Source organism: Motacilla alba, chromosome 1 (assembly GCF_015832195.1).
Source record: "Motacilla alba alba isolate MOTALB_02 chromosome 1, Motacilla_alba_V1.0_pri, whole genome shotgun sequence".
NCBI classification, from domain to species: domain Eukaryota; kingdom Metazoa; phylum Chordata; class Aves; order Passeriformes; family Motacillidae; genus Motacilla; species Motacilla alba.
Window position 1 is genome coordinate 31,335,753 of NC_052016.1, and position 14,749 is coordinate 31,350,501.

At 42.4% G+C, this 14,749-nt stretch overlaps 1 protein-coding gene across 47 annotated transcripts in view; it reads right to left on the reverse strand.

The window, feature by feature from the left end:
• The window catches only part of ZBTB20 (zinc finger and BTB domain containing 20), a 478,730-nt gene that overhangs the window by 22,466 nt on the left and 441,515 nt on the right, over positions 1–14,749 (reverse strand). For all 47 annotated transcript variants that reach the window (XM_038149265.1, XM_038149587.1, XM_038148821.1 and 44 more), the window contains 2 exons: positions 11,120–11,216; positions 4,214–4,401 (listed from right to left, as the gene is read on the reverse strand). The gene's annotated coding sequence lies outside the window, so the exon portion shown is untranslated. The remainder of the gene's footprint in view (positions 1–4,213; positions 4,402–11,119; positions 11,217–14,749) is intronic.

A 14,749-nucleotide genomic window follows, 5' to 3' on the forward strand; every position in this document is an offset into this window, starting at 1 on the left:
TTGTTTAACAGATTAAAACAAAATATTCATGCCTTACTTTTCTTCTCAACTCATTCCTTACCAGATCTCAGGTTTCTGCAAGAATTCTGTGTTCTCTAAAATCATAAATACTGCTTCAGAAGTTTTTCCAGTGATTGTCCAACCTACCTCTCAGTCCCATGGAAACTCTCCGCAAAGATGTTGCTTTTGTCTTGTCTGGAACAAATTCCTTCACAGATGGACCATCCAATGTCTAAGAATAACTCTTTTAACTATCAATAGAGACAAAGAGATTCAGTTGCACTGTTCCCATGGGATTCCTTTGAGTTTGGACACATCTGTTAAGATGCATACATCAGAGCCTGAATGAAGTTTTTGTCTGATTGTATCTTAGAGAACTCATGAAAGTTTATGCCAAAATGATCTTATCTCTTGGCACAATTGCAGAATATATGTAGTTATAGATGCTTTCTGAAAAGCTCCTGAAATAAGTGGCCTACGCAGACCAAACTGGTTTAAATACAGCCAGCTCCTGATGACCTTCTTCCTCTCACCGAAATCTTTAGAAACTTTACCTGAGGCTGTTCAGCCTTTGAACTACAACCTTATTATGCACTTTATGCATTCTCTATCCATAAGCAAGGAAATATGTGAAAAAATGTGAATAGAACAAATCTCATTGCTTTCCTTTGCTTTTCTATAACCTTTCCACAACTTGTGCTTGTCCTTGCACGAGCACCTTTCTTCTGGGTAAGCAGATAGATCTGTTTGTGACAGCTGAGCAGCTAGATGTAGAACTCAGCTGGAGTTCTATCAGCTCACTCTATCATTTAATTCCAAATTAATTCAAAGTGGTGTTTTTTATCTGCTAAGCCCTCCATGAAAATAGTTACCTCAGGAAGCACCTCTTCCTCCAACTTTTTTCTCCAACTGTATTGCATTTCCCAAGACTAAAAGAGATGGAACTGTACACAGTGCATCCTGTGTTCTGTATTTAGCTTCAAGGATTCATCTGTGCTGGAAATAGTGTTCAAACCCAGAAATCTAGGACCTAGTCCTACAAATCTGAGGAATAATGCAATTTCATTTGAAATAAGTGGCACCAGAAGCAGCATGTAGAATATACTATGCTACAGAATGAAACACTAAATTATGTTGTGCATCACATATGATTTTAACCAGGTTTGTTTTTGGTTTGGTTTTTTGTTTTTTTTTTTTTTTTTTTGCTAAGTATTCATATCAGTAAGACTGGCATTCAAACTATTGCTTTAGGCTTTCTTCACCTCTGCCTTTTACAGCTGAGGAGCAGATGGCTATCACAGAGTTTTTATTTCCTCTGCTTGGAAAAAAAAATCTGAATCATTCCAAAAGCACCCTGATATTTTAAAGTAGATTGGCTTCTGAACGTTTCTCATAATAATAAATATGTGGTGTTGTTTTCTGCCAAGCAGTAGTGACTGTGCACGCAAAATGGTCAGTGAAGATTTCAAACTGATTTGAATAGGTGGTCCATAAAATCCAAGCCTTTTTTTTTCCCCAGATACATAAATGAGGCCTTATGAAACCATCTGTACATCTGTCCATTTTTCCAAGAACTGATATACCCTACCATGCTGACTCTTTCTGGGTGCTTCTGATATTTTCAGAGAAAACTCCTCCCAGACTTTCAGTCTAACTTTAGTTCTAAAGTATTTTTGTATCATTTGTCATCCGCTAGAAAACCTCCCAGCAAAATGAAGAATGTCCTTTAAAAATGAAGTATCTGCCCAGCTGTGGGGGTACAGGCAGTAGGATGGTCTGGGCAAGGGAAGAAAAGCAATGTTGTGCTATCTAAAGGTAGAGGGAAGGACAGAAAGTCTTGCCGGCCCAAAGAAGAAAAGCATCACCATGGGTCCAAAAGTTGGGAGGAAGAAAGTTGTGACAATGTAGCTCTGAGGGGAAAGGAAGAGAAGGACAAAGAAAGAGATTCTAGAGTGAGGGGAAAGAATTGACCCAAAAGACAGGGCATATCAGAGCTATGGAGAAAGCATTTGTAACTGCAGGGAAACCCGTATCTAATTTTGGCAGCCACAAAAACAAATCTTTTGTATCCATGAACATATTCCAGTACTAGGATTGAGGCAGTATTAAAAAAGAATACCACAAAACATGGCAGAAAGCTACAGTAAATATGCAGTAAATATTCATCACGCCTCATTTCAGTTCATGTGGGTTCTTGCTGTTTTGCAAGGGCATGCCAAACACTAATTATATGCATACCACCCCTAACAAATACAGCCTGATAAAGGTCATAACCCATCATAAATAACTGAAATTTTCTATTGCTTTCAGCTAACAGAGATCAATACCACAAGAGGTCTTACTATTTCCTGAATTTTTGCAGGACTCTAGCTATATTTTGGGAACTAAATTTCAACAATTCACAAGACAGGACAATGTTAATGCTGAAATTGCTATTAAACCCATTTTCTGAAAAAAAAAAAAAAAACCAAAACCCTGCACTTGAAGTGTGAAAGGAGCATCTAACCTGGGCTGGCAGTTTACTCCTATTTACAGGATAATACAATTGTTATGTTGGAAAAGGCCTTTGACATCATCTGGAAGGTGACTTGGGGATGCTAAAAACTTAGGGGTCTAGAAGACACTGTGCACAGAACAGGTAGAACATGAACAACTTCAGGCTCCACCTTCCCCTGCTGCCCTCTGCCAATATTCCTCACCCTGAACTTGGCCACCTCAGAAAGCAAAAGCAGGAGCTCATTCTTCAAGTTCCCTACAATCCCTGCTGGCCTCTGTCCTAAGGTTGCTTTCATGGGTTTCCATTTGTACTGTCAAAAAAATCAGTGTGAGGTTTCAAATCCCATTTACTAATGAACTCTTTCATCTTTGTGAATGGGATAAAGGGATTCTTTGTTTGAAAATAAGGATTATTTTTTTCTTGTTGTTCTGCTCGTTTTTGCATCTTTGCACAAGCTTTTTGTTTTCAGAAAACATTACAAGACAAAACTGCACCCCAGTTTTAACAAAGAGCCTGACATCTCCAATTTGAAAAGAATTCTTGTATATACTAAATTGCATGCTGCCTGCTGTTCAATTGTTTCACAGCTCTTTCTTCTCCCCAAATCACCAGGTGAGATTTAGGAAAGTCTCCCCAATGTTTACCAGCTCTATTAAAATCAAGATCTCTAGCAGAAGCTCATAATGAATAAAGTCAGAAGCCAACAGGAATAAATTGCAGCTAAAGTGATTTTGATAGTGATGATCCCTATAACCCAACTGCTTCCAAGCTCGGCCCTGAGGCAGGATATTTAAATTAAAGAAAGAAAAAAATACACATACTTTTAAATCTGATTTTTTATTGTCATGCCCTGATTTTTTTTTACAGGCTTTTGCAAAGTTTGGTTGGCTTCCAAGCTGTTGAAACCTGGCGTCATCATCTTCTCCTTTTCCCCCCCATTTTGTAAACTTACATTCTAAACCACTGCAGAAGAGGTAAACTATATATTCTAAACTAGTTAGTGATGAAATTCACATTACCCTGCACATTCTTGCCCAAGAGACTTCCAGGCAAGGACCTCTGTGAAATGACAATATTGTGAAGAGCTGGCAAGGTCAAGTGACTTTCCAAAAACCAGTTTTAATAAGCCCCTCCCTTATTTTTGTATTTTGTTGGCCAAATGGAGGAGAACGTTTTCTAAAGGGCAATTAACCCATCCTGAGTAATCTGAAAGCAAATGCCCTCAAAAACAAGGGCCAGCTTTAAGGCCGGTATAACCACACAGGTCTACAAAGATTTTCCAGACTCTCACAGACCGATCCTCTCCACAAAATGCTCCCCTTTCTTCATGGAAACTTTACAGTCCTGGGCTGCAGAGCCAGGCACATGTTTTCAGCACAGATTGAAACCCCCCAGTCAGGAAATATGGTTGGGTAATGAGAAGCTTGTGACCACCTGGAGAGGAGCAACAGTTCTAGTTGGAGAGGGACATGCTTGAGAGGTCTTCCCTTTTTAATTTGCAATAAGCAGCAACCTGACCTAACAACACACACTCAGCTTTTTCTGGCTGATTATTACAACCTTACCACAAAAATGTTCTGCTTTAGATGTAATTCCCAAAGAAGGGAGAAGGTAAGCCCTGTTTATGACATCATGGGAAGAACATCCAACTAGAAAACCTGGTGCACAGTAAGGGAGGTGTTTTCAAGAACCCCAGCAGCATATTGGTGTACTCACAATCAGATGACCCTGTGTGTGCGTGCAGGTTTGTTGGTGAATGTGGAGAGTGGATGAGGGCTGGGCTCCGAGAAGGAACAGCTTCAAGGTTCAGGCAGGGAAGGCCTGGCTTGGCGCTGCATGCACCCGTCTGAGTAATCTCATTCTCCTCAGATGCCTTCTGGTTTTCAGCTGTCTTGGGTTTCTTCCTGAAAATAAACAAAGAGACCTTTGAAGGGACTGACTGCATATTTGGGAAAAGGCATTTTTAGAATCTGTTAAAGATAACTTTCTTCCCCCACCACCACCCCCCTCTCGCCTCTCTTTTCCCTTACAGGGAAGGACACAGAGAAGACTTTCCTCCATACTTCTTGTTTGGAAACAAGCTGCTCCTTGTTTTGACTCTGATGCAACAGCCCTGAGACTGTGTTACAGCAAATAGGCCAAGCACGAAGCTCCTTATTCTGCCCTTACTGATGACATATAAAGTGAAACTCTTCCCAGTAGTTTAGACAGTCAGAGTGCCGTTTGACAAATACTAACCAAGGCTGTAGCATTCTGAATACAGAGAGTTATACAGAAATATAATAGAATTGTCTGAAAAGCAAACAAATATGCAAGTTTCAAGTTCAAAACTAATCAGTGCAGAGACTTGCATTGTGGGGAAAAGCATTGAGGCAATTTTGAGGTGCAGACGTCATCTAAGTAAAGCATTAAGACAGCCTCAGTGGTACATCAAGCAGGTGGTACATCAGTCACCACCTTAGCTTCACGATGGAGAAGGCGAGGCACCGGACGAAGCGGCAGGTTTTGAATCACACAGCGAGCACGCCAAACAGGGCAGCGAGCACCCGCCTCACTGTCCCCCTCCTACGCTACAGAGGTGCAGGTGCTCCCTCGGTGCTCCTCGAGCCAGGGAGCTGCGCCGCCAGCTCGGGATGCGGCCTCCGGAGGGGACACTGCTGCCCGGCCCGGGATACGGCTGGGGCACCGGGCAAACATCGGCTGCTGCTGCCGCATACCGGGGGGAGAACCGTGGGCACTCGCAGGAGGGCAGCAGGAGCCGGGCAGGCTGGAGCCGTGCCGCTGGAACCCGTTATCTCCTGCCGACCCCCGAGCAGTGCCGGGGCACCCCGGGCGCACGTCCTGCCTGCCGGCAGAGCCTTTTCCCACAGGCCGGGACTCTCCTCACGGGGGGCCAGAGCGGAAGCCCCTTCTCCCCGCAAGCCTTTGCCCTCCTGCGTCCCACCCGGGACGCGGTTTGAGGGCTGCGCCGGCCTCTCCATTCCTAAAGCGACCGTCCAGCGTGGAGACCGCCAATCCCGCGGGGGGCGACGAGGAGCAGAGCAGGCTGCTTACATAAAGGCCTTATATAAGGGCGGCACGCCCGGCCGGGGGCAGGACTCGACCCGCCGCCATTGCCTGCGGCTACCGCCGGGAGGCAGCACCCGCACGGCCCGGCACGGCCCGAGGAAGAAAATTAGAATAAAAATGTAAGTTAAACGGGCCAGAAAGAAAGAAAGAAAACAAGTCCTTTCCCCACCCTTCCTCCCGCAAAGCCCCCCCCCAGGAGGTGGTGGGCGCGGAAGGGATGCCTTGGATCGGCCGAGGGCCAGCAAGAGGCTCCTGGTGGCAGCTGGCCGGGGCTTCGGGGTGCGGCCGGGGAGCTGAGCTGAGCTCTGCAGGTGAACCACGGCCGGCGAGGGGGTCACACTGATAACCCCGCAGCTTCTGGCAGCCCTGGTGCGTTTTGGGTTACCGGGACTACAGTTTCCACATCACGGGATAGGCGGATGGTATTGCTGCTGTAAACTATAGCTTGTATGTGGGCACGTGTATTTTAAAGTACGTGGACTGCATATGTTTTGTTTGTAACAGTCCTCATGGATCTTTGGCATGATCCAAACGAACTCTGACACACCTTCACACACCTCATTTCCAGAGCCCAGGGCATTTCCATATGCAGCCAGCATGCAGTGGGGACTGCAGGAAATCTGTGCATAAACCAGTGGGTTTTTACAGCATTGCTACCCAAGCAGCTTTCAGATAGCACACCTTTCTGGACAGGGAAAAAGGCTGTATGTAGGCTTGGACTCTGGATGCACCCGGCAATGAAGTTCCTTGTACCCAGGAGCTGAACTGCTGTGCTTGGACTCTGGATGCATCCGGCAATGAAGCTCCTTGTACCCAGGAGCTGAACTGTTGTATTTAAGGTCTGTTTTCAGCTCAGAGTTAGCCCAAGTTATATGCTTGGAATACAGCCTCTGACTCCAGGTCTATCCACACACAATGCTGCCTACCCTGGGCAGGAGACTGCTGTTTTTTGCAGAGTGAGGGCTAAGTCTGTGTGAACAAGACTTGTCAGTCAACTAGCACAGTTATAGTTCTGTTATTAAATCAAGCACTGACTGATGTTTCATCCTGTGGCTGATCCTGCCTGTGCTTCCCAAGCCTTCAAAACTCATTAGAGGGACAGGTTAAAAAACACTATAGCAACAGGTAGTGACACCAAGAAGGCTGTGCAAAGCATCCCCTGCTTCTTCCTATCCAAACCCATATTTTTTCTACTTTGCTCCTAAGGCTGACACGGTGTTATCAAGATGCTCTTGTGTGATCATTTTTCCACATTGCAGTCCTGCAGCTTGATGACTTTTGCTCACTAGGTAAGAATATAGCAGTGATGCTGACTGCCACTGGAGATGACACCTCTCCTCAGGAGTTCATTTCTCTCACTGTTCAGACATGGGCTGTATGTCACTCCCACCTGAAAGGGATGCAGGCTTCCACAGGAGGGAAGCTAAGGAATAAGCAAAGTCCAGTAAGGATCTAAAGAAAGCTTTTCAGAAAAGAAAAATCCTGGGGACACTGTGATCAAAACTACCTAAGAAGAAACCCAAACAAAGTTCTCCAGGCGGCAACATCCAACTACTGTTGCCAGCAAAGGCAAAGCCACAGCAATCCTGCTGTTACTGTAAGTATGCTGCAATTCTTTTGTTCTACCTTTTCACCCATACAGAAAGCTCCTATTGCCATGATCTTCACCTATATATTCTAATTAAATATTCTCACATTCTCTTATATAGTCTACTTCTATTGCTATCTTTTTGCTATAAGTCTTCACAGGGAGAGTTGTTAAGTACTCAATCAGGTTATGGCATCTCCATCCTTGGAGATTTTCCAAACTTAATTGAACAAGGCCCTGAATAACCTAATCCAGCTTGGAAGTCAGCTCCGCTCTGAGCAGGGAATTGGACTACAGACCTCCAGAGGACCCTTCCAACCTATTTTTTTTTCTGATTGCACACTACTTCTATGAACACTTCCATCAGCAAGCTCTCTAATATATCTCTATGGTCCAGAAAGTAAAAATGACACACTAACTTTGGAAAACTGTGAATTGTTATAGCAACATCAAAAACTCTGAAAGAACAAGAGCAGGAGCAAGAATGAAACAAGTAATAAATATTGTCTGGGGAACCTTCCCAAATTACCCCCTTGTATATCCCATCTCTGGACTTCATTGATTTGCAATCCTATGTGATTATTTCAGTAGTAAGGGTCAATCTACCTTGCTGCTTTAGTTCCTATGACTGTCTTCTTATCTATATACTAATCTTGGAAAAGAGCTGTTTGCTATTTACTTGTTAGTAAGGGCAAGAGTTGCCATGTTTGGAATGCAAGAGACTTGAGAATGTACTGTTGGAGCAAAGAGCTCCGTTCTGGTCTCGGTTATCTCCTTCTCTATACATACCTGTGGTGCATTACAAGTCCTTTCCAATACTGAACTCATTCTTAACATTATCAGAGAGCCATCACCATCCTTGCTCCTTGTGAAGAATGGCAGAAGGGCAATACAGCAAAGAGATGACACTTTGCTACATGAACTTGATGCATAGAAGCCCACAAGCTGGGAACAGAAAAGATACTGACTTTCAAAGTTTAGAGGGTCCCTGAAGAATTTATATTTGCTACTAATTTACAAGAGATTTATCCAGTTTATTTCTAAACATCCTACCAACTCTATCAGTTTAATTTTCTATCCTATGTCCGCATACTTTCCTTTTGTTGGAATTCACTTTAAGCATTTCCTTATATTTATTGTGGGTTTTTTTTTTGTGATGCTAATTTACACCACTTGAAATATATCATCTTCTTTCTTCATTGTATGCTCTCCAGTATCTAACAGTAGGCTAACTGCCTTCCCTGTCTTTCCTGAACTGAACTGTGTGTTATCAGTACTTGTCAGCTCATGTGTAAAGCAAAACGTATACAATCACTGCCATTATATTATTTCTGTTTTCTGTCAGCATCCTCATTGCACTGAGGCATTCGCTCCTTTCCATGTACCTTAGCACTTCACTGTCATAGAACAAGATCTCAAATGGCGGCCAACTGACAATGATGCAGAGGCTGCAATGATCTGGGCACTGGCTGTAAACTAGAACTGGCTCATTTCTGTTTCATTTGAAGGCAGAATGGGTAATATTTTGTATGTCCTAACCTCAAAGCTATCTAGAAACTAATTACTGCCTCTGAGCTTTGGAATGCCTTTAAAACCCCTGCCACACTTCCCCTTTCTTGCTGCCACTCTTGCATACAACTTTCTCTCCCTCAACCCTCCACTTGCTCTCCACAGTTGATTTCCTTGCATGTACCTCCCTTGCAACCATTACTTGAGTTTGGAATGAATTTCCCCAGGGTGAGTTAACATGTTCTCACAGTGGGCCAGCAAACCAGGTCCCTGTCAAAAATAGACAGTGTGTGTTGTACTTCTCACACAGCAGCTATAACTAATGCTTGAACCTTCCCTTACAAGGGGAATAGCTCTCTGTCCTGCAGAGACATCAGGTTAGCACTGAACAAATTAGCTCAGGTATAGGAACCAGTGTAGCTGTGCAGAGCCCATAGCAGCATCATGGCTCTCAGGGGAAGCTATGATAATGTGACTGCATGAGAATAATACTACATAATGAACAATAATGAGGCAGTTTTCAGCCTCTGAATACAGGGAGGGCTGGGTCACCAACTAGACCTTTGTTCGTCGCATATTAAGCAGCACAGAGAGAACATGCCACAGGGTTGCTGATGTTGTTGTAAGTGTTGCTGCTGGCTGAGTCTGCCCACCCATGTTCCAGGCATTATTTCGCCTCTTCACAGCTATGGCATCACCTTAATACTAAGTGCCCTCAGGTCAGAGATGCCTGTAAGTGTCCAAGCACTGCACTTAACTTACTGGTGCACAGTTAGTTTGTAACCTTAGTAATTCACAGGGGCTGTATAGAATTGAAAAAATCAAAAAAACCCCCAACAAAAACAAAACCTCCAGCTTTTCAAATCCTAAAAATAAGAGTGTGAAAATAGTTCATATCTGATTTTAAGCAATATTTTCCCTGAGTGTTCTGCTGCACATTCTTCCTCTGCCTGTGTGCAACTAACACAGATCCTGATATCAGTGCTTATCACTGCCAGTGTTGTGTCTCTTCCAGACATGACATTGACAATACATATTTAGAAACTGACAAAGTAAAGAGAGAGAGATGAGTACAATCACTGAATATAAAAAAAATAGGACTGAAAGAACAACAACAACAACAAAAAACTCCCTAAAATCTGCCCAGAGACCTCACGCCAAAATTCAGGGCACACTGAGTGCCAGAGCTGAGGGTGAAGCTTCCCAAGACAAGGTCCCTTTAAATCACCTGAGCCATCACAGTTTTCCTGCCAGAAGTGTTGCTTCAGTAGTTAAAAGTCCTGCACAGGCTGACTGCCTGAATATTCACACAGCTTCTCTGATGATTTTGCAGCCACATTGATCTTCATGCTGTTGCAGCTACATGACTGGCAGTTTGTTTAAAATCTCTGATTGCAAGTTTGTGTCATACAATGGAAAACACAAACTCCTGAAAACATTGCCATAAAATGTAATATGAAAGAGAAATCCCAGCAGAACACTGCAAAGCAAGAATGGGAGGCACAGAAAACTGACAAGAGAGACCCAATGTTCTAGTGCAATAAGCCTGGAAAATTTAATCAACACAGAAAAGTAAAATAAACTCCAAAATCCCTTACAGGAGACTGATTAACATAATTAAATTAAACTCAGAGATTAGGTTAAAGTAAGATTGAAATTTGCTGGGTCCTTTTCAGGCCTGAGGTAGGGTTTATACAGCCCAAAATTTGTCCATTTATTCCATCTGAACCACAAGTCTCATGAGAGTTGGGTCCTGGCTACAGAGCTTGCCTGACTTGTAACATCAGGGCATCTCAGCTGTACTAACACTATGACAATACTGACAACTACTGAGAATTGATCAAAAGAATTCAAAACTATTATAGTTATGGGGGAGAAAGTACAAATATCAGGCAAATGGTAATTTCAGAGCATAATAAAACCACAATGCAAAGTCAGAATTCTCTCAGTCAACCTTACCTATGTAATCGAGCCAAACCTACCAAACTGTAATGGCCTTAAGTCATAAATGTCTTAGGGCCCAGAAAGAACAGTGTAACCCTTTAAGAAGTTGCAGTAGATTCCACCTGTATTGCCTGAAACACCAATGAGAAGTAAGGTGTCTCATTAAAAAATAATAAGAATAAAAAAGAAGATGAACACTGCAAGGATAAACATGGATGAACCAACTAGAACAGCACGAACTAGAGCAGTAAGTAGGGAGAACCTGCCAAAGTAAAAAATACAAGCAGATCAAACCAGCCATTGCTGAACTATGCTGTGAGGCTATGACTTAAATATTTAACAGTTTTTTACTGACATACTTTTTGCCCACATATTTCCTTGCAGATTTCAAAAGCAAAACTTAGTTTACCCTCATCAGTAAGGCTCACAGGTGCTCCAGTTTGTTTTTGTGTATGTAAGATGTCTTATTTTGCTGAACAAGAAGTCTTTTATAAGAGATAAAATATACTTACAGTGGTTTCCAAATGGTATCACTCTTCAGGTAAATTACTCCAAGCCTTGGACCTAGTGCAGACGTTCATTGGGGCAGGGAACAGAGAGAGGCTGTGTCTGTACCAGAAAGAATCAGAAGGAAAGGTCAGGGGGAAATAATAATTATTTACTGAGAGCAAGAAAACTTGCTACAACTCTAATTGGCATTCTGTGCTGTGAGTACAGCTGGCTGCAGCCTGGTAGTGCTAAATTCCTGCTTCAACCCCTCCAGCCCTGGCTGCAAATGACCACAGAATCAGTCCCCAGTTACCCCAGTCTGCCCATGCAACCTAATCCAGTGAAGCAAGGAGGAGAGGGAGGATTGGCCACCAAAGGGCTACCAGCAGGATTCCTCCTGAGAAGTCGCTCACTCCAATGGCGTGAGCATGGAGCGCTGATGGAGAGCTAGCACAAACTTGGCACTCAAGTGCATCTCATCAGAACAACAACGCCAGTCCTGTTCTGAGCAGCAACAAACACTGCCTCAGGACTGAAAGGCAGGAAAAAGAAGGAAAGAATCCTCCTTCATGTCTTTTGCTGTATTTACATCACAAAAAGTATGGCTCATATCAAAGCAGAAACCCCACTTTTCTCTCATCAGACACCTGGTCTACTGCACTGACACCAGGGAAGTAACTTATTGCCAGCCTTGCAGGAAAGGTTTGGCTCAGCAGCAGTTTTATCTCTGAAATCTTCTGAGATAAAGAGATAGTTGGAACCAATGGACTGAAATGGGAAGGGATCCACAGAAAAACCTCCATTCCAATATTTATTAGATGGTGATTTCCCCATCCAGATCTAAGTTTTTGGGAGTATTTACATTTTTGGGGGACTTGAATCCTTCTCTAGACTAAGAGAACTCCTCCTTTGCTAGCTTCTTATTTTCCTTTGGTGGCTCACTGTGGGTATGTTGGGAGTATGTCTGAAGTTGACATCCAGGGACAGAATTAAATCCTGCTCAGTTCACTTATGCAGAGAACTCTTGAGACATCAGCATATTCAGTCCTGTTCACAGTAAAGCCACTGGTGCCACTTCCTTGAAAAAATGATCTTGCCTACTCTGAGCAGACTAGAAAAGCAAAGATTTGTTTTATCAAAGAAATCAAGAAAGTGAATGAAAAATGGTAAGAGATGTAATTGTTATTTCACAGGAAGCTAATGTCACTGTGCAAGGTGGAATTTATGTCTGAAAAGGCAACACAAAAAAACCCCACTGTTTGTGCAGCAGGAACACTCCAATAAGCACCAACAGACACAATGAGCGATTTTAGATGACACTGTAATAATGTACTTCACAAAATATACATTCAGTTTTATGTTCAATTCACACATTTTGTAATGCTGATGTTTCTTAGCTACTGGGATATGTACTAAATTCTGATTTCAACAGGCTACATGAAACCTTACAGCTATATTTTACAGGGGTTCAAGCAAACATTTTCTTTGATTCCAGTTTTTTTTTTTTAGGTTCTCCCCTCTTGGAGTCTGCTTTGAATTGCAAATTAAGTAAATTCAAACACACACACACAAAATCTACAACTTAGCCTGAACCTCTGAGTTTCACCAGGGCTTGGAAGAGGAACCACATGCATCAGGTTAGTTTGAAAGAATTACATAAAGTAGTGACACTTTTGACAAGAACCAAGGATTGAATTTCAAAGGTGCAGTAACGCCCAAGGATTCTGTAGATTTAAGTCCTTGCTAACACTCAGCATGGCTTACTTTCAAGTTCTCCTTCCCACCTCCATATATGCCCCACCTGTTCTGTTAATGCTGACCTTGCTTCTTACATCCACTTTGCACACATCAGTCTGTCTTTTATCTGGCTATTGCTCACCTTTTTAAGGCATAAATCCCATGTGCCTTACAGACTTCCTAGTACTTCAGATAACATGCATTTTTAACTTGTACTAGAAGCAGAAAAATCACAGGATCGGGTCTTTAGTCTTTACTTCAGCAGAACTCCTGCTCACTTCACTCCTAATTTCACACAAGAGAAGCCTAAGAACTGCATGTACTAATCCTGCATATTTTGTCACCTCTCTTTTTGTGTCATTATTGCTCTTCCAGTCTCTGGGATCCCAATCCAAGTGGCTCTCTTTTGTAGCACTGCCTAGCACTCAATCTGGCTTCCCAACAAGGGTCAGGCAGACAAGTTGTTAGAGATGGGCTGTTGGAAGTCTTCTACAAAATCTGGGCTCAAAAATCTCTGTGAAAGGCAATACTTAAAATATCTTCATTTTTCTCCAAGTTTTTTGCTATGGCCTGGGAAGATATCTCTCTTTCTTCCAGTGGGATGAGCATAAAGCACTGAGATCCTCAGCAGCTGTTAGGCACTTTTTAAGTACATAAAATCAACAAAGCTGATGGTACTTCTTAAGACACTAGTATCGCAACAGAGAATGAAATACTGCAAATTTTGTAAAAGACTTAATTTAGCTTTGGAAAAATTAGAGGAAAAGGATCTTTAACCATAGGAAGACTTGGCAGAAAGAGAGACAAGAAGGACAACAGAGGAATGGGATGTGTGACATTGGGTTAAGTAACTTCTCCCCTGTGTACCTGGGCTCTTCTATCCAGAAAAGGAAAGCATTATATTTCTGTTCCATGGGGTACTGTGTGCTTAATTAAGATTTTAGAAGATACATGTTCTGCATGAATGCATTCCAGAAATGCAGACTTTATTACTTAAATATTCCCACTAATGAGAGTAACTTGGGCATTTTATATATGCTCACTTTTATTCCACCTTGCTCTTTCCAAGTTTTATCTGGTAATTTAGAGGGTGTGAGGAACATTAACTGTATCAGTGTTTTTATTAAGGAAGGTCCATTTTATGAGAATAGTGATGTATTACAGATTGTGATTTAAGATGTACACTTTAGGTCACTTTTATACTTACTTCAGTGCAGTAGCAATGGGCATAAAAGTCAGGAGAAAATGTGGTGCTTTACATAATAATGCTGATGATTAATGGGCTTCTGGACCATAACTCTATATTCTGAGGCACTGATCCTCCTTCTCCTTCCTGAAATTTGTGTCTTGACCCTTTCATCTCTTGCTAGCTACCTTTCCAGGGCTGTTCATTAATCAGCACCATTGATCTGATGTGGTCTATCATATTGTATTACCTAAAACACTCAGAAAGCAAGCATTGGCCTGACTCTGCTCTTTACACAACACACCATCATATTTCCTTTACAGATGACTTAAATATTATAAACATCAACTTACTGCTGTTGCTTGGTCCTGAAACAGGCTTTTTCTAGATTAGTTCCCTGCAGGATATTTCTGTCTCTCCCCCTGGATGTACTTCTCTCTGCTCAGAGACACCATCAAACACATTGAGTACTCCCTGCTTGTTAGGAACACTCCCATGTCTGACCAGCAAGGGACAATCAGCAAAATAGCTCCTTTTCTTTACTTGAGACTTGGTACCACAATCTTCTCTTACTTTTTTTTAGTGATTCCCAATCAAGCAGACTCAAGTTTTTAGTTAATTGCTATTTATTTTATTTTTGCAACAGTCTTTTCTCTGATATCATCAGAATGCTTCCTTCTGCCTTTCCTCTGATCCCTAGTAAAGGAGAAATTAAAAGATGAGCTTCTTG